Below are 19,641 nucleotides of genomic sequence, written 5' to 3'. Positions count from 1 at the left end.
TCCAAAAGAGATAACTTGATTTGACAACACTTTGATTATTATGAATAAATAAAAAAGCATTTATTGAGAGTTTTCTGTGTGCCAGGAACTGAGGCATAAGGCAAGGAAATACATGATCATCAAAGGAGTTTTCTACTATCATTGAAAATTTTATTGTATTAGTCTAAATGGAAAAATAATTTAATATAGATGGTCTTCTCAGTTATCTTGTTTATGGATTATGTTGTCTCAGTCAGATTAAGGACCGCAACATTGCAAATGCCCCTAAATGATACCTGTAGTCACCCAAAAGCATTGACCTAACAATACACAAAGGAGACTGTACAGATGGAGTATGTTTATTATGTAAATTGAATTTTAAAATGTAAAAACCATTCTTAGATCACAGTCTGTACAAAAAAAAAAAAAGGTGGTCAGCCAAATTTGGTCCACAGCTTTTCTAATCTATATTAGTGACTAGACAAGCCACTGAACAGGTTCATTAATGGACATTTTCTAGAAAGTCACTACAGATCAAGAATGGATTTGGCCTTAAGTTACATAAGAGGATGAAAGAGGCATAGCCTGCATTTCAGAAAGTGTTTTTGTGTTTATTGACCCCAAGTTTCTTCTTGAAACTGATATCCATGTTTTTAACACTTATGTTCTTTTGGTGGAGTTATATGGGTGTGACCTATGGAATATCAGTCCCAAAAGAATAAATGATTGAGGTCATCTAAAAGGTAATGGAGATACATATGGCTGCCATGATTGTGTATATTACCATCAAAAAATTGCACAGGAGAAATTATGTAGAAGAGACAATTGTAAAATATCTACAATCCCTAATGTTCAGCTATTGTCATTCTTTTTAATTTCAAACATTCCTAGAAATCTCTGTCCAACTTCTCCTTTTCCCTGCCATTCCCTACCTTACATTACACTTATTTTTTCCTCATTGAACAAATGAATGAATGTGTAGTTTGGATGGAAATGGCACTACCAGTTACCAAAACTCTAAATTCTGGGTCATCTTGACCTACTTTCTTTTGTTCATCCCTATCTTATTAGATTCATACAATCATGATTAACTTCTAATATGTCTTCAACATCCCTGAATTATATAAGCTTCTTTTCCTTCCCCTTGCCACTGGCTTACCTCAGATCCTCATTAGCTTTCACTTGAAAGATCACAATAATCTTCAAACTGTTCTCTTTAATCCTGATTGTACTTCAATTTTTTTAAAAAAATGTGTTTCAATGAATAAAAATTCATCTTATTTGCCTCCCATTTCACCACACTGAAAAAGAGAAAAGAAAAACAAAACTTTGTAACAAATATGTGGTCAAACAAAAGCAAAGCAAAACAAAACGATTCACAAATATATATATATATATATGTTACTCTGGCACTTAAATCCATTACTTCTCTGTCAGGAGGTAGGTAGCATGTGTCATCATGAGTTCTTGAAAACTGCTTTTGTTTATTCTGGTGGTCAAAGTTCCTAAGTTCTTTTTTTCAAAGCTGGCTTTGTTAATTATCTTTAATAAAATTTTCTATTATTTCGATGATCGAGAATGCTTGGAAGTCCTCTATTTCATTAAAAAGTACCCATGTATCCCATATATGATTATACTTAGTTTTTCTGGGTAAGTTATTCTTGCTAGTAAAGTGATACATTTTGTGTTTTGAAATGTATTCGAAGTTCTTTGCCCCATTAGATGGGTGGCTGCTAAATTTTTGTGTAATTGTAGCTACAGCTCCTTAGAATTTAAATTATTTCTTTCTGGCTATATTTTAAATATTTTTTCTTATTGCATTTTTTCTTTTTCAATTCAATTCAATACACATTTATTAAGTGCCTACTATGTGGTAGGCATTGTACTAAGAACTGGGCAAAGTATATAAAGAAGACAGTCTCTGCCCTCAAAAGGAGCTTACAATCTAATGATGGAAGACAATACACAAAAAGGAAGTTGAAAAAGGCATGTCTGTGGGTGTGTGCATGTGTGTGTGTGTGTAATTAGGGGTGGCAGAAAATCCAATAAGTACTTGGTAGGTGACATGGTGTTCTGCTCATTGGCATTGATGAAAATCAAGAGTGACCGTAAAAGTTCTGAGCCCTATATATAATGGAGGGCTTTGGAAGGAGTTTGTTGAACCTTCCTCTAGCCCTCCAGAGGGGATAGGTAACTGAGGAAGTTAAGGTGTTGAGTGATCAGCTAATCCTGGAGAAAGAATGATGTTGCATGGAGTGGAAACAAAGCGGAGTTGCTGATGGTAAATGGAAAGTTTTCATTGACCTGAAAGCTCTGGATTTTGGCTACAATGTTCCTGGGTCTTTTCATTTTGGATTTTGAGGAAGTGACCTATAGATTCTTTCTATTTATACTTTAACCTCTGGGTCTGAGAGATCTGAGCAGTTTTCTTTCATGCTTTCTTGAAAACGGTTGGCTTGACGTTTTTATGGTCATTGTTTTCAAGTAGTCTATGATTCTTAAATTATCTCATAGTAATTATTTTAGTTTATTGTCCTTCATTTTTTTTCCTGGTCAGTTGTTTTTGATTTGAGATAAATTATTTCTTCTGCTTTTTTTCGGTCTATTAACTTTATTTTGATATTTCTTGTTGTTTCATGGAGATACTAACTTCTAAGACTAGGTGTAGTTGTAAACTACATTCTAGTTGTAAACGAGTTAGTTACTTGGATAAGGTTTTGTGAACTCCTTTAAGAAGCTGTTATTTTTTCCCAAGTCTTTATTATGTAATTCCCATTCTTCTTCTAGTCCTTTCCTCTAGCACTCTCATTTCACTTATAAAATCATTTAGAACTTTTTTTTTTTATTAGGCAGTTGGGTTAAGTGACAGCCTCTTATGCTGGCAATTGGAGGCTGTAGGGTCTTGGCAGCTTACCTAGTGTTGGGCTGGAATCAGCAGAGCTGGAACTTTCAGGCAATTCTAGGTTGCCTGCTTTTGCTTTCCTTTAGCTTTCTTCAGCTCCTTTTAGATGGATGCTGCAGGGTGTTTATCTGCCTTGGGACACTTGCAGTGCTGCCTTCCTTGTTTCTGCTAATGAACTGGGAGATTCCTTTGAAGTAGAGTGCCGAGGCACCTGGTGTTTTTCTGAGCTTGTTTCCATTGGTTTCCCACCTTCACTGAGGCACTCAGAGGTCCACTTGTTGGTCTTTGCCTGCTTCAGGACCTCACTGCAGAGCCATTGGTTTAAGTATTGAGATCTCCCCACACTGCCTCATCTCTCCCCATCCCCACTAGGGGCAGTGCTCTGGCACATATGTCATTGCTTACAAGCTGTTTTCGTCACTTTGAGATTAAACTTCTGTTTGACCCCTGACTCTCTTTTCTCTAGCCTGCTTTGCTCCACTCCAACACCCACAACTAGTAAGTGTGAGGTGCTTGGTCTGAGGCCACATTTGAACTCAGGTCCTTCTGACTTCAGGACCTCTTCCTGGTTGACAGTTGGAGGTGTTGGGTTGGAATCAGTAAGCCTGGGACTTTAGGAAGACTCTAGGTTGTTTTCTTCAGTTCCTTTCAGATGCTGCAGGGTGCTTATTGGAGGCAGACATTTTTTAGAGATAATTTTCTGGGTCATTCTTTGTTCTGTTTTGTATGCTCCTGGGTCCTGTTGCTTATTTCTTCTGGTATTCAGTGTTCTGTTATTCAAAGATCCCAGAGACATTTCTGTCTGTGGACTAATAAGCTTTCAGTGTTTCCAAAGCATTCTGATACAGGGTAAAGTCTGATCACTGTCTTCCTTCTTTGAGATTTGCAATCTCTTCACCTCAATTTAAGTCTGAGCAACAAAAACTGTTGGCTTATCTCTGGTTGGAGTCCTTGTAGATTGCTGTTGGACTCAGCTACTGTCAGCTAGCTTGAAGCTTCTGCAGATCCTGAGCAAGATAACTGTAGGATCTCCTTTGGTCTGAGCTCCTTGTGCTGGTTATTCTGCTTTGGGCTTCACATTAGGCTGGGAGCTGGACCTGAGTCCCTGCTCTGGGGGATGGATGAGTGACAGAGATGGCAGTTGGCCCATGTTCCTATTCCTTCCCCACTGTCAAGTTCTGCTGTACTGGATTTTACTTTAATGAACAGCAACAGCTCATTCTTCATTCCTTGAACTAGAAGGCTCTGCTCAACATGCTCCAATGAAGATCCAGTCCCCAGTATCAACCAGGCTTTTTTTTCCCTGTGCCTACCTGGGTTGCAAAAATGGCTAATTCTATTATTATTATTATTATTATTATTATTATTATTGTTGTTGTTGTTGCTATTATTATTAGTATTATTATTATTATTTTGATCTAAATTAGGGTCTGATATGTTTTCTAGATTTTTATAGAATTGTTTTGAGGGGAAAACTGGATTACAATGTTTCCTCCTTCTTGTCCATCATGGTTGAACATCATTTTCCTTATACTTCTATTTCATCTTGTGCACAGTTGCCAGAATAACCTTCTGAATTCCATCTAATCACATTATTTCCCTTTGCAGAAATCTTCAAATCTTCCCCATTACTTATAACATAAAGTCTGAATCTTCATGGCTATCCACAATCTGATACTAACCTACTCTTTCAGCATTGTGTCATGTTACTTTCTTTCTTGTGCTCAATGAGACTGTAACATAATTATCTATCTTCTAGTGTTTCTGCTTAGGTATGAAGTATACTGGAATACATATCAGGTTTTTCTACCTTGTCTTTTTGTTCATAGTGTGACCTATGTCCAGAATGTTCTTCCCTAATCTCTGCCCTTTCAAATATTCTACCTATTTGAAGGCACAGACAAAATTTCACCTCTTCTATGAAGCTTTTCCTGATAGACTTTTCCTTCCCTTCTCCCCACAGTGATCTCTTTCTTCTTTAAGTCTTCACTCTCAAGTGGTCAATAAACATAAAAACTATGTGATGGGCACTGTGTTAAGCACTGGGGATACAAATTGTAGTTGTTGTTTAGTTGCTTTCAATAGTGTCTGGCTCTTTGTGCTATCTTTTTTTGATTTTCTTGGCAAAGATACTAGAGTGGGTTGCCATTTCCTTATCCAGCTCATTTTACACATGAAGAAACTGAGACAATCAGGGTTAAGTGACTTGCCTAGGGTCACATGGCTAGTAAGTGTCTAAGGCCAGATTATGATCTCAGGAAGATGAGCCTTCCTAACTCCAAACCTGGTACTCTATCCACTGCAGCACCTATCTGCCCTTAGGGGATGCAAATACAAATTAAAAACTCAGACAATTCCTGTCTTCAAGGAGTTTATAATCTAATGATGGAAGACCACAAGCAAAATGAAGCTGAAAGGAGCAGGAGGGGACCAGGAAGAGAAAGTTCTTAGATCTGAGTCACCTTGGAGAATTCCAGAGATCTCCAAAAGCCATATAGCTGATGGGAAAAGGGGCCAAACATTGTGCTAAGCTGGGAATATAAATCAAAAGATAGATAGCTCCTGCCACCTAGGAGCTCACAATCTAATGGGGGAGAAGCAGATAAATACGTATACACAAGCTATTTAAAGAAAAAAAATCAGGAAATAATTAAAAGAGAGAAAGTACTCAACTTAACAGGTATTGGGAAAGGTGTCCTGTTGAAGATTTTGTTTTTATCATATTTCCTTTTAGTATGATAGTTACTTGTGTTCATGTCTTACCTTCACTTATTATATGTAAGCTCCTTGAGAGTAGGAACAGGCTATTACTTTTTGTCATCTTCAGATATATTGTTAACTGGACCAGAACTGGCCTCTATGCTATGGGTGTTGAAGTGGAGCAAAGCAGGCTAGAGAAAAGAGAGTCAGGGATCAAAAAGAAGTTTAATTTCAAAGTGAGGAAAACGGCTTGTAAGCAATGACATATGTGCCAGAGCACTGCCCCTAGTGGGGATGGGGAGAGATGAGGCAGTGTGGGGAGATCTCAATACTTAAACCAATGGCTCTGCAATGAGCCATAGCCCTGACAATGAGGGGTAACATCAACAATGTGACAAGTTTTATTCGTGGCAGGACTCATGACCAGAACACAGGTATTACAGGTGCTCATCCAAGCTCAGTTTCTACCTAGTGCTGGTGGGAAACAATTCTGGGGTTTTGCAGTGGCTTAGGTCATCCAAAGGGTTTGATCATCCAGAAGTTAAGTTCAAAGGATTGTTGTGATGTCAAGCTCAGGGCACAGCCTGCTTTCTGGGTCTTAGCTCTGGAAAATGGGATGCCTACTAATATCTGGACAATATGAGGTGTATATTGAACAATTCTACCTAATTGTCAGTTAAACTTAGAGAGTAAGTCTGTGAAGCTACTGCATTGGAAAAAAAATCTATGAGAAGTGAGTGAAAGAAGGCAGTAGGATCAGAAAGACCATTATCTACTATTGGAATAATGTGACTCAAAACAGTAGAAATAATTTCAACACATAAAAGGACATTATTGAATCTTTGCATAATCATTAATAGCCTGTGAAATTTTAAAATATAAATCTACAGTAATAGAATAAAATGATCTAAGTGATTAGCTTGCTGTAACAACCTTTATTTTTAAAGTATTTAAAAATTAACTACTTAATAGCTATAATTTGTTTTTGTTAGTAGAAATTTGAATTGTACTTTGCTTATTTTTCCTAAAAAATACTATACTTTGTAGATTTGCTGTCATCTTTCACATCTGGCATGATGGTTCTTTCTGATAAATGAGTCATTCTTCAATATCACATGTGACCAGGTAGCCAAAACATTTTTTCTATATGCTTACCTAATGAAATTATGCTTGGTCACAGATCTCTTATTTAAGACAGAATACACATTCTCGTGAAGAAAAGTTTTATTAACTCTGTTTTCTAAATTCACAAAATCACAGAATCTCAAACCTGAAAGGGACCTTAGAGGCCATGTAGTCTGATTCATAACTGAATAAGAGTTCTTTCTTTAATATCTTTGAGAAGTTGCTATCTAGCTTTTGTTTGAAGACCTCTAGCAAAGGTGATCTCAGTAGAATTGTTAAGAAGTTATGGCAGAATCTCGAAGCTGTGATAAACCTCAGAAAGAATTTAGGTCAATCTATACCTGATCAGAAACACTAGCAATGGGGAATTTGCTACCTCTTGAGGCAGTCCACTTCATTTTTGAATAACTTAAATTGTAAAGATTTTCTTTCGCCTTACATAAAATCTAAATCTCATATTTTATAACTTTTCACCTATTGCTTCTAGTTCTGTGACAAAGCAGAAAATAAAAAAAAATGCAATTCATCTTTGGGAAAATAAGTATCATATAAAGCATCTTCTTTTCTTATCTCCTCACATACAATTGGGTAGTTAGGTGGTATAGTGAGTAGAGTGCCAGGCCAAGAAAACTCCAAATGGAGTTGCAAAGAGTCAGATATAATTGAAAATGAGTGAATGACCAGAAATCATACACTCAACCAAAATATTTCATATTAGAAACTTAACAATGACTTATTCCACACAGGATAATCATTATATAGTGATCTTTCTTCATTCTCTAGGGGACAACAAAAACAAACATACAAAAACCATTTTCATTGTGATGAGGAAGTCCAAGATGAAATCCCAACAAAAGAATGCTGCATTTGGAAATAAGAGTCCTGAGTTTTAGTCCTGGTTTAGCTGTTAGCTAATGGATGACATTGGACCAGTGATTTCATTTCCCCAGATCTACAGTTACCCCTCTGGTAAAATAAGAAGGTTGAATTGGATGAACTCTGAAGACTTCTAATCCTAACATTTTGTGATTTTACATTACCTTTTGTATATCAACAACAACAAAAAAGATATAATCTACTTTAAGATTTTTTTTTCATTTTACTGAATTATTTTACAAATATTCCTCCTACCCTCCAGTGAGAGTACTAATATCCAAAGAGCCATTGTTTGTAATAAAATTTTGAAAGAAGTCGAAAAAGTTAAAAGTAATTCATCACACTAACAATTACAATTATTACATTTGATGGGATATGCAATATTTCTTACCCATAATTCTTCATTTCTTTTAGTAAAGGGAGTTTAGTTTCTCTCTGTGTGTCTCTGTCTCTGTCTCTGTCTCTGTCTCTGTCTCTCTCTTTCCCTCAATTTTCTCATCTCTAAAATGAGAATGGGATTAGTCTTATTCCATGGTCTCTAAGGTCCTTTATGTCTCCAAGTCAAGTACTCTATGATACTAGGTAAAACATTGCTGGAAGAGAAAGAGTTGTTCTATAGGAGGCTATTTCTTATCATTCACTTATTTATTCAATATTCAGCATAATTTGTGCATAAGTCACTGTGCTACAAACTATTGGTGGGAGAAGGACAAGTAGATTACTGTCTTGCAGTGTTTGTTTTTTTCATGTACTCTATTATATCTCATTTCCTCATATGCTATTTGTTTTCCCTACAATTTTTTCTTCGCACATTACAGAAATGTTAAACAGCTTTATAGTTTTCTATGTTCTACTCATTGTTCATGAGTGAGGATTCTCCATTAGGGAAAAGTATACTTTATTCATCACTAGCATTAAGAGTCATTATGGTCTTAGGTGACTGGTTTGTAACCTTTATTCCCAATTTCCTCCTAAATTCACACACAAACCCACTCACTGAGGTTGTAGCAAACCAAGCAGAAGTGTACAGCCAGTAGTTTTTATTTGAGCCTGTGTTCATGTTCGTTACTATTTCATTCTGTTCTCTTTGTTGTATGATAATTGTTCAGTGAGATGATTTATTTTTTCCCAAGAAAATTGCAAACAAATTATGTCCTGGTATACTTGAGAGAAGTCTTTGTGAACCTAGGGACTGAGATCTAAGTTTTTCTAGAGATTTTCTCTAAGATATATATTATATTACTCAGTCATGATACTCTGTGACAATTTGCCTTTATTCATTTTCTTCTCAAGTTTGGATATTCTTGAAATCTCCAAAATGATTCATTTTTAGAAATTAGATTGTAAGCTATTTGAGAGCAGCAACTTTTATGTATTCCCAGGGCTTAGCACAATGCCCACCATGATAGCTGCTTAATAAATACTGATTGATTAATTGAAACTGTGTTAGTTTATACAAAATGATAATATAACCCTCATTCAAAAAAGCTTTAATTGCCACAAGAACTAAATTGAATGTTAAGAAGTTGTGGTAAATTACTAAAATCAAAGTTAAATGCTTTTAAATATTAAATTCTGATCCTGCCAAGAGTTAAAAAGAGAGCTCCCAATTATAGAAATACTTTCTAGATGATCATATATCTTTAAGTTTTTTATTTTTATTTTTAAACCTTATTTTGCAAACATGAAAATAAAACATAGTAAACTTACCTTTTCTTGATGCAAAAATTTGAAAATGGACTAGTAGTGTTTTTTTAAACAGGAAAAAAATAGATTCAAACCTGAATATAACTTAGACCCTATTCTTAAGGAGCAGAGAAACATTGGAATTCTCTCTGCTGGCCTCAGTAAGAGTGCTTCCAGTGTGAGAACTCCCCCATCATAGACCTGTTAATCTAGAATTTAATAGATTAAATAACTCAATTCAACAAATATTTATTAAGTATCAACTATGTTCCAGGCAGTATGAGGTGTTGGGAATGCAAAGACATGCAAGGAAGAGGGCTTGTCCTCCAGGCAGTTACATTCTGTTGGAGGAAAGAAATTATCACCATCACCATCATCATCATCTTTGCTATCATGATTATCATAACTAACATTTGTACAAAACTTATCTCAGTTGATCAACACAGCAATCTTTCGAAGCAGCCAGATGGGTAGATGATTGATAACAGATAACTAGATAGAAGGAAAGATAGATATTGATGATAGAGAAATAAAGAGAAAGATGATGGATGGATAGATAGGTAAAAGAAAGAGATGATAGAGATAGATAATAGAAAGAGATGATGATGATGATGATGATGGTTATGAGAGAGAGAGAGAGAGAGAGAGAAAGAGAGTACATTCAAAGCATAGGACAAAGTTTGTGTAAGTATTCAGAATCAGGAGATAGATCATTGGATATGATAGCAAGTAGGTCAGTTTTGCTACAGCATAGAATGTGTGAAGCACAGTAATGTCCAAGAAGTCTAGGAAATTAGTCAAGTTGGGAAGAGTTTAAAATAAGCCTTGGGGAGTTGCTCTGAGCATATAGAAGCTTAGGGACTCATTTAGTTTCACATAACTAGTAATGGACAGAGATTAAATTGTAGCTCTGGTCATTCTGACTCTATGCTCAAAACAATAACACTCTGCCATGCTGCTTCATATATTAGGAGAAAACTATGCAAATAACTCCAAATACAAGGCCTTATTTGATGACTATTAAAGAAATTTCAAAGGAAGAAAGAACACTCTGCCTGACAAAATTAGGGAAGGCTTTATAGAGGGAGTGACCCTTGACTTTGGCCCTGAGTGGTCATTAGGATTTGTTGAGATAGCCCCTAAACTAGCTACCTATGAGCCAAAAATTGGTGTCTCCATATTCTAATGGTGTAGTATATGCTCTCCTTTTTCCTTCTTCTCCTTTCCATAAAGCTCCCTTTTATATTTTATATTTTATCTTTTCCTATTAGGATGTAAGCTCCTTGAGAATAATAATATTGTTTCCTTTTTTTTATATACTTAGTGCTTAATAAATGTTCTATCCATCTCTTAATCTATCATCTATATCTGTCTATTCATCATCTCATCTGTCATGAAATTAGATGCATACATTCCATATTTTCTGTCCCCCCCCAAGCTCTATATAAGTACCTCACTTGCCTTTTCCTTGGTATAGCTCTTAAAAAACAGTATTAGTTAAGGGAGATATGAAGAGCTCAATTTGTTTGAAGACGTATGAAAGCAATAGATAAGGTTTGAAAGGTAAAGTGGAACTAGAGAGTCTTGGATGCTGGACTTGAGCACTAGAGAAACATCATTAAATTCTTACATTAGAAACATTGATGTGCCAGGAAAGACTGAAGACAGGGAGATCAATTAGGCCTTTCTGGTAGGAAACCTGTCAATCAATAAATCAATTAACAAGCACTTATTAAGTGTCAGACACTGTATAAGCTCCTTTGAATACAAAGTCAAAGAGGAAACTGTCCCTATATCAAGAAGCTCACATTTCATTGTGGAAAATCATGTACTTATAAAAGTGCATAGGATGAAAATATTTTGAGGATAGAATTTAGGAATGGAAATAACATCTGGAGCACTCAGGAAAAACTCATGTGGGAAGCAGAAGTTGATTATAGCTTTAAAGTGAGCTAAGAATTCCAATGGGCAGAATGCTGGGCATGGAGTCAGGAAGACTCATCTTTCTGATTTAAAATAAGGCCTCAGATACTTACTAGGTATGTGGCTGTGGGCAAGTTGCTTAACCCTATTTGTCTTAGTATCCTCATCTATAAAATGAGCCAGAGAAGGAAATGACCAACCACTCCAGTATCTTTGGCAAGAAAACCCCAAATGGGATCATAAAGAGTCAGACATGACTGAAATAACTGAACAACAGCAAAATAATTCTAAGAGTCAGTGAGAGAGCAAGAAGAACTAAATTCCAGGCATGGGGACCAGCATGAGTAAAGTATGGAGATGGAAATGGAATGTTGTGCACAAGGAACTTCATATAGGCCAGTTTGATTGGATTATAGAGTGGGTAAATGAAATATTTAGCCATGAAAGCCTGACTGGAGTCAGATTGTGAAGGGCTATGAATGCCAAGTAGAGACATTTGTATCTAATGCTAGAGGAAACAGGGAGCCAATGATCTTGTTTTTTTTTTTAATAAGACTGGTGATTTCATTGGTGTAGGGGCAAATTCCCCAAATGCAAATTGGCACCTGCTCTCCATTTTGTATTTAGTAAATCTTTACCATTTTTCTTCATCCTCACATTACTTCTTCCTGGCCAGCTTAAACTTGTCACTGTACCAGCGACCATTAAGTCACCATGTCCAGTCTACTTTAAACCACCATACTGCCATTTGCTGACTACCTTCACTCTCTACCATCATTCATTTGCCCTTCTCACTTCCACCTCTATATCTGGAAGCAATAATCAAGTCAAGATTCCTGAAAAGGAAGCACCAACTTCACTCACCTTCCCTATGAATTTCTTAATGAAACACTTCTTGCTGACTACTCCTCTCCTATATGTATGATTTAAGTTTGTTTAGAAAGTAAGCTTCTTGAGGATAGGGAATTTTTTTTTTCTATATGTATACCTGGCACTCAGCATAGTACCTAGCATGTAGAAAATGATAACTATTTTTAATTCATTCATTATTAATGAGTTGCCAAGAACACTGAGAGATCATATCACCCAGGTTACATAGCTAGTATGTATTAGAGGTGGGACTTGAATTTAGAATATTGCAACAGGCCTGGAAACAGTCAGTCAGTCAGTTAATAAGAATTAAGCTTGCACTTTGTGTCAGGACCTATGCTATCTACTGGAGATACAGAGAAAGGCAAAAGTCAGTCAATCTCTTCCCTTGAGAAGCTCACATTATAATTGGAGAGATAGCAAGAAAACAAATATGTACAAATGAGCTATTTATAAGATAAGTAGGAAATAATTAATGGGGAAGATGCAGACATTATAAAGGTTTGGGAAAGGCTTAGTGTAGAAGGAAGGATTTCATCTGGGACATGATAGAAGCCAAGGAAGCCTGGAGGCAGGGCTGATAATGGAGAACATTTCAGGCATGGAAAATAGCCACAGAAAATATACTGAGCTGAGAGATGGAGTGTCTTGTGTGAGGAACAGTAAGGAATCCAGTCTCATTGAATTGAAGAGTGAATGTTGGAGGTGGGTGGAGGTATTGAAAGGTATATGAAGACTGAAAAGTGGGAGGAAAGAAATTGTGAAGGGCTTTGAATGCCAAATGGAGGATCTTGTATTTGATCCTGGGTATGATAGGATGCCGCTCAAGTTTATCAAATAGGGCCTCAGGATAACATGAGCAGAACTAAACGTTACAAAAATCACTTTAGGGGCTAAATGGAGGAGGGTCTGTAGTGAAAAAAAAAGATTTGTAGCAGGGACACCAAGTATTAGTCTGTTGAAATATTCCCAACATGGGGTGATGTGTTCTTGAGCCAGAATGGTGGCAGTGTCCAAGGAGGGATGGATATGAATGCAAGAGACATTACAAAGGTAGCATCAATAGGTCTTGGCCACCGATTGGACTTGGGATGTAAAGAGAAGGGAAGAATAAAGGATGACACCTAGGTTGAGTTTAGAAAGGATTAGGAGGATAGTGGTACCTGTCACAGTAACAGGGGAAAGTTTGGAAGTGAGGAGGTGTTAAAGGGACTAATAATGAGTTCAATTTTGACATGCTGACTTTGAAATGTCTATGGGATATCCAATTTAGATATACGAAAGGCAGTTGGACTTGTGAGACCAGAGATCAAAAGATAAGTTAGGGCTGGACAAGTAAATATGAGAATCATCAGCACAGAGATAATTAAGTCCCTGGGAGTTTATGAGATTATTAAGTGACATAGTATAGATGGAGAAGAGTGCCCAGGACAGAGCTCTGTGGGACACCTGGTTGGTTGGAGTCAGGGGACAATGTGTATGACTGTGGCTGATCAGGCCCAGATGGCTGTATGTACCACAGGTTGGACACAAATAATCCACATGAACATTTGGAGTGGAGAGATATCTCTAAATGTGCGCATTCATGTTTCTTTAGAACTGCAATTCTGCTTCACTTATAGAGCACAGTGGCTTCTTTGATGAGGGCATACTATGCTGTGTGGTCCTTTGTCAGTGTCTCACATGTCACACAATCAATTCCAAAGTTCTTCAGAGAGACCTTGATGGTGTCCTTGTGCCACTTCTTCTGACCTCCATGTGAGTGCTTACTTTGTGTGACTTCTCTGTAAAACAGTCTTTTCAGCAAATGTATGTTTGGCATTCAAACAACATGGCAGATCCATCAGAGTTGTACTTTCTGAAGTAAAGTTTCAATGCTTGGCAGTTCATCTCAAGAAAGGACCTCAGTGTCTGGTACTTTATTCTGTTGTGTGATCTTCACGATTCAAATGGTAACAATTCAGTTTCCTGACATGGTGCTAGTATGCTGTCCAGGTTTCACAGGCACACAGCAATGGGGTCAGCAGTAGAACTTCAGTTTGGTAGGCAGTCCAATATTTTTCTCTCCCATACTTTATTTTGGAATTTCTGAAACCCTGAGCTAGCTGTAGTAATATGTGTATCAACTTCACCATCAATGTGTACATCCATGGAAAGTATACTGCTAAGGTAAGTGAACTTATCCACAACATTCAATATTTCTCCACTTGTTGTAACTAATGATTTCATGTATGGATGGTGTGGTACTGGCTGGTGGAGCACCTGTGTGTTCTTGGTTAGGCCAAAAGTAGCACAAGCGGCAGAGAACTGATCCATACTTTGTTGCATCTCAGCTGCAGAGGCCTCATAGAGTGCAAAATAATCTGCAAACAAAAAATAATGAACCAACTCTCCATCTACTTTAGTGTTGTTTCATGGCCTTTTCAAGTTAAATAATTTACTATCATTGTGCTACCTGACCTCCAGGCTATTTTCATCCTTGTCAAAGGCATATGACAACACTTGAAAATATCATACTAAAAAGCACGTCAACAAATACGCAGCCCTGCTTCACTCCATTGGTGACTGAGAAAATATGAGAGAATTTTTATTTATCCAGAAGCTGTGCACACATCCTGGTCATGAAACTGATGTACAATACTGATGAACTTCTCTGGGCAAGCAAATTTTGCCATAATTTCCCACAAGCCTTCATGGCTGAGAGTATCAAAGGCTTTGGTCAGATTGATGAATGTTGTATACAGACCTCTGTTCTGTTTTCATATTTATGAATATATGCTTATGTATACATGTATGTTGGAAACTCTTATGTTTGTGAGGGGAATGTTCTTTTGAAATTATTTTAATTATGCTATTTCATTAAACACCTTTGTTTTGAACTAATTGTGTCCTCTGGCTGACTAGTGAAAAAGTAAACATATCATTGGTGTCTTCAAAGCTATCTTCTTGAGTAAATATGGATGCAGAGTACCTCAGACCTTGGGTAGCTATCCATGGGACCCCAACCATGAGAGAGGGGGTAACCTAGGTGCCATAAATCAACACACAATGAATATAAATTAATTTTATCATCAGGGACATCACTAGCAGCTGTGGGGAGATACAGATCAGAGAAGGTCTCAGAATTAAAAAAAAAGTTTGAATTGAAATTTGAAGGACTTTAGATTTTCTAAGAGTCCAAGATAAAGAAGGAGTGGTTGCCATGCTCAGTTAGGGAGTAGAGATGGAGGGATCAACAAGTTAGAGAGGAAGCTTTTGCAAATGTGTGGATGGGAGTTGTAATGTTGGGTATGAGGTACAGTAAGTAAGCAAGTTCAGCTGAAACATAAATTATAAGAATGGGAGTAATCTATATTACTTGTAGAAAATTAGACTAGGTCAAGAGTGTGAAGAACCTTAAATGCTAAACAGAGAGGTTTTAATTGAATATTAGAGGAAATCTTCTTGATCTCTTTTTTTTTTTTTTGCGTGGGAGAGTGGCATAGTCAGATCTGGACTTTAGGAGTATTACACAGGCATTTATATGGAAGATGTTTTAGACAGGGAAGAATTCAAAGCATCAAGTACAATAAAGAGTCTATTAAAATGTTATTTGTGAGAACTGATGTGTCCTGAACTAAGGAGATGGCCATGGGAGTAGATAGAAGGGACAGATGCAAGAAATGTTTTAGAGGAAGAATTGACAGTATTTGGTAACTGATCATATATGGAGAAAAAATGAGTGAGAGTAAAACAACAAAGAAGAATCCAAGGTTGTGAACCAGAGTTTTTAGAAGGATTTTGGTGCACTAAATAAAATTTTAAAAAATAAAGCAAAATAAATGATTTTTGGGGGAGTAAAGAAAATGAGTTGTTCAGGGAATGATGAGTTGTACTTCCCAATGGGAGTTCCAATTAGAAGTGTTCAATGGAGGGTTGGCTATACAGCCAGATGAAGTTACAACACTAGTTACTGAACAATGTCTATCATTACTACCATAATATTTGCAAACAGGGATTTCTACAGACATTATTTATTATTGGTTCCAGATTCTCTGGCTGGTGTAATACACTATTGCCTCCCACAGCCAGAGTCCTTAGGAAATCTGTAAGGAGTCCTAAAGAAGATCTACAAAGGAAAGGCAGATCTGCAGAAGCTCTTTCTATTCATACCTCATTCTTTAACAAGTTAATCCTGTTTAGGAATGAGAACTAAACTAAGATCCCTGAACTTTCAAAAAATAATTGTTTTGATCATTATTTTAATACAATTGGTGTCCCTTGTCATCCTATGACTTTTATTTTATCTATTTAAAAATAGTATTCTGGGAATTCTTTACCAGACTGCCAAAGGGATCCATGGCACCAAAAAGGAAAAGAACTAATGAATTATAGAGGAAGAAAGGCAGCTCATGCTGTCCTATTTTTTTTCAGGTCTGGCCAAAAAGTTCCTGGAAAATTATCTTAATTTCCTGTAACCACTCTAAACTCTTCAAATTTGACTTATACTGCTAGCATTTTTGGATAGCCTTTGGCTTTCATCTTTCTTAGTCCTTGTTTCTTGACTTCTCATTTGCTGATTAATATTCATTTTGATGTTGGAATGTCTTCCTTCTGGTTGTGCCTAGTGTAACATTGTTGCCCAAGACTCCTAGATTGGTCATGTGGACTTCACTTTATATCACAGCTGTTTTCTGCTATCTGCTCAAATCCCTATCTACTTCTGGAAGATAATACCTGAAATGGCAAAATCTCTTTGGGGCCATTAGCAAGGAAGAATAGTGCCAAGGAACACACTAAACAGGCCACATAGCAATTTAATTTTGTTTCAAAGTGCAAGACTAGAAAGGATCTTAGAGACCACCAAGTTCAACACTGTCATTTTATAGATAAGAAAACTGAGGCATTATGTTTCCATAGAGAAATAGATGATTTCAGGGTAACTGAAATTCTTACTGAATATTCTTACCCAGAAGATAAGTCATATCAGCACACATAGGACATTCTGACACTAAATTTACCTGTTCCTCTCTGATTTTGTTGACACAGACAGCTTATATTTACTCATATACTACGAATTAGAGAGTAGGGCATTGTTTTCAAATGATTTACAATCTGTTTCATAATTACATCAAGGTTATCAAAACCCAAACTAAATCAACTGGGTTTATGTTTCTACCAGCCATCTCCCCTGACTGCATACAATCCCAGGTTTGCTATTGTTTTAGGTGCAATTACCCTATTGAGCAACTGCAGAAATCTCTTCCAATCTTGAGATGCCTTCATGGTTGCCTGCCTGCAGCATACCATTAAAGTAGAGAAGCCAGGGCTGCTATGTACTTCAGTGGTGGGTGGAGGGAGGGAAGGTATCTACTTTCCTACATGTCATCTAATCACTAGAGGTTTCAGATTGCTTCCTACGTTCAAAAATGGGAAATTCAAGAGTACCATCAAAAAAGTCACACACAATAGCCAGTAATATCTAGCAATATCTATTTCCTTGGCCTTAGCCTAAAACGAAACAAACAAAATAAAACAAAAATCCTTCTTCTCCTAATCCAAATAAGATATCATCATATAAATGACATCATAGAATGGCAAAGGGAGATCACCTTCTCATCCAGCCTAACTCCTACATTTTTATTTGAGAAAAATATGACCCAAGAAAGAAATGATTTTCCCAAACCCACAATAAAATGGTGATAGAAATATCCATATTAAGACATTAAATTGCCTCACAAGTATGAACACCTCTTTTAGAATAAGTGAGAGGGAAGGAAAAAAAATATCAGCTGGAAAAAGAATTTATTTATATATACCATCCCTTTATTTTCTATGAACTGAACTCTATTCATGTACATGAATGACAAGGTAGGAGGATAGAAGTTCAGGTCCCAAAATATCCCAAATTCTTAAGTAACAAAGTGCTTTTGGGGAGAAACAAATCTATTCACTGATGAAAGAAAAGTATTTAGGTCACTTATGTAAATGCAGAAATCCACTGGGACAACACCGAGCCTTTCCACTCTATCTCATCTCTACTTTGAAAACTGTATTACAAAGTCCACTGAAGTGAATTATAGGATATACCTTGAATGTAAGATTTCTAATATCCTATAAAAACTCTTCATCCAGAAAGCTGAGTTGTTTCTTTCAGAGGGGCAATATTATGATACATCTATGTATTAGGGGTGGGGACCAGAGTGGGAATATAAATCCCTTGGTTTTTTTTTTTCTTTACTCACTGGTCTGTGATTATGTGATGAGCGACTTTGATTTAGAAAGCTGACTCTGAATGTTATGTGATGGCAATTCTTCTTTCCACTTTACAGAGGGAGTTACTGACATATAGAGGTGGAGAGAGGCCCTCAGCGTACAAAGGGTAGACTTGGAAATGGAAAACATTTCTCCTGACGTATTATGAATCATGCTTACTACTGTTGCTTATAGTAGCTATGTAACGTACAATAGTTTCATGCAATCTCTAATTACATCTAACTTTTGATCTTAAATAACAACACAGAAATGGACTAACTCAAAGGCTTACAAATGCTTGTGTGTATTATGGTAGAAAGTCAAATATTTTCCAGCAAGTGAATGGTGACAAGAAAGTAAAGACACTGGGGTCTGTCGGTGGTTTGCGGAAATCAGTCTCATTTCTGGCCCTGACTCTTCTTCCTGGGAGGCGGAAAACATATAAAAATATCCCATATTCTTAGAGATGAAAGCAACCTTGGAGCTAGTTCAGACTCTTCAGTTTACAAGTGAGGAAAATGAGTCTCAGAGAACTTGTTACTTGGATCCAGTTAGGCAGAACCTATCACATTCCAATGTCACACATTCTAGTACTGGATAACTAAATGTTAAACAATTACTTCTTTTACCCACTGACCTCCAAAAAGTACCCAGTTTTTTGATGCCTTGTGGAGTAAAATTCTTTAATCCATAGGTCATAAGTCCCTGTTTATTTTTAGTATCTATGGCAGAGTACATATGGACTGAACGTGTTTTGTTATCTAGAACATGTGTTCTTGCCCATTTACCTACTTTTCCTTTTTTTTTCTTTGCTAGGCAATGGAGTTAAACGACTTGCCCAGGGTCACACAGCTAGTAACTGTTATTTGTGTGAGACTGGATTTGAACTCAGGTCCTCCTGAATCCAGGGTCAGTGCTCTATCCACTGTGCCACCTTGGTGCCCATCCTACTTTTCAAAGGTGATAAATCTGGAAAGAGTTTCAGACTAGAGAAATGCTTATTTCTTAATGTTTCTAGGGGAAACTCAAAAGGAGGTTTTAAATATGCTTCCATATACCTTTCCAGACTAATTTCATATTCTTCTTCTAAAATCTATCAAAATTATCCTATTTCCTTTTCTGTATCCACAACACAGGCTATCCCCTCATATCTGGAATGTATTTCTTCCTTACCTTTGCCTTGCAGTATTTAGAGTTTCCATTAAAGCTTAATTAAAATTTCACTTCCAATAAGGAGATAATATTGACTTTCTGAAGTATTACCATCTTCTCTCTATAACTGCACCTACTTTTTAATATGTTTTGTATTTAATTTTCTATGCACTGATCCTTTCTGTGGCCAAGTA

The 19,641-nt window shown here is 36.6% G+C and overlaps 1 long non-coding RNA gene across 1 annotated transcript in view; it reads right to left on the bottom strand.

Annotated features, from left to right (window-relative positions):
- Positions 1-1,140: 1,140 nt before the first annotated feature.
- The window catches only part of LOC110193830 (uncharacterized), a 39,681-nt gene continuing 21,180 nt past the window's right edge, over positions 1,141-19,641 (bottom strand). The window contains exon 3 of the long non-coding RNA XR_013484327.1: positions 1,141-1,280. This is a non-coding gene — a long non-coding RNA (uncharacterized LOC110193830). The remainder of the gene's footprint in view (positions 1,281-19,641) is intronic.

This window comes from Phascolarctos cinereus, unplaced genomic scaffold (genome assembly GCF_003287225.1).
Source record: "Phascolarctos cinereus isolate Bilbo 61053 unplaced genomic scaffold, phaCin_HiC Scaffold_2;HRSCAF=192, whole genome shotgun sequence".
Lineage (NCBI taxonomy): Eukaryota > Metazoa > Chordata > Mammalia > Diprotodontia > Phascolarctidae > Phascolarctos > Phascolarctos cinereus.
This window is presented reverse-complemented; position numbering and strand designations above follow the sequence as displayed.